Here is a 530-nt window from a genome sequence, read left to right as displayed (position 1 = left end):
GTAAAGTCAGAGATGATCACTCATCTATTGCTGCTGTTTGAGTTGGTCATCTTCTAGACCTTCATCAGTGGTCACAGGACATTGCCCATGGGGCGCTGTTGGCTGGATATTTTTGGTTGGTGGACTATTCTCAGTCCAGCAGTGACAGTGAGGTGTTTAAAAACTCCAGCAGCACTGCTGTGTCTGATCCACTCATACCAGCACAACACACACTAACACACCACCACCATGTCAGTGTCCAAATAATACCTGCTCTGTAGTGGTCCTTACCATTGAAGAACAGGGTGAAAGCAGGCTTAAAAAGTATGTAGAGAAACAGATGGACTACAGTCAGTAATTGTAGAACTACAAAGTGCTTCTACATGGTAAGTGGAGCTGATAAAATGGACAGTGAATGTAGAAACCAGGAGGTGGTTTTAATGTTATGGCAGAACATTTGTACCGCAGAACAGCTGAATTGTGCCAAAAGGGACAGAATATCTCCTCAAGTGTTCCATACAGACATGGTGCCAGGGTTCCAAGGTGCTCCC

This window comes from Trichomycterus rosablanca, chromosome 19 (genome assembly GCF_030014385.1).
Source record: "Trichomycterus rosablanca isolate fTriRos1 chromosome 19, fTriRos1.hap1, whole genome shotgun sequence".
NCBI classification, from domain to species: Eukaryota; Metazoa; Chordata; class Actinopteri; order Siluriformes; family Trichomycteridae; genus Trichomycterus; species Trichomycterus rosablanca.
This window is presented reverse-complemented; position numbering follows the sequence as displayed.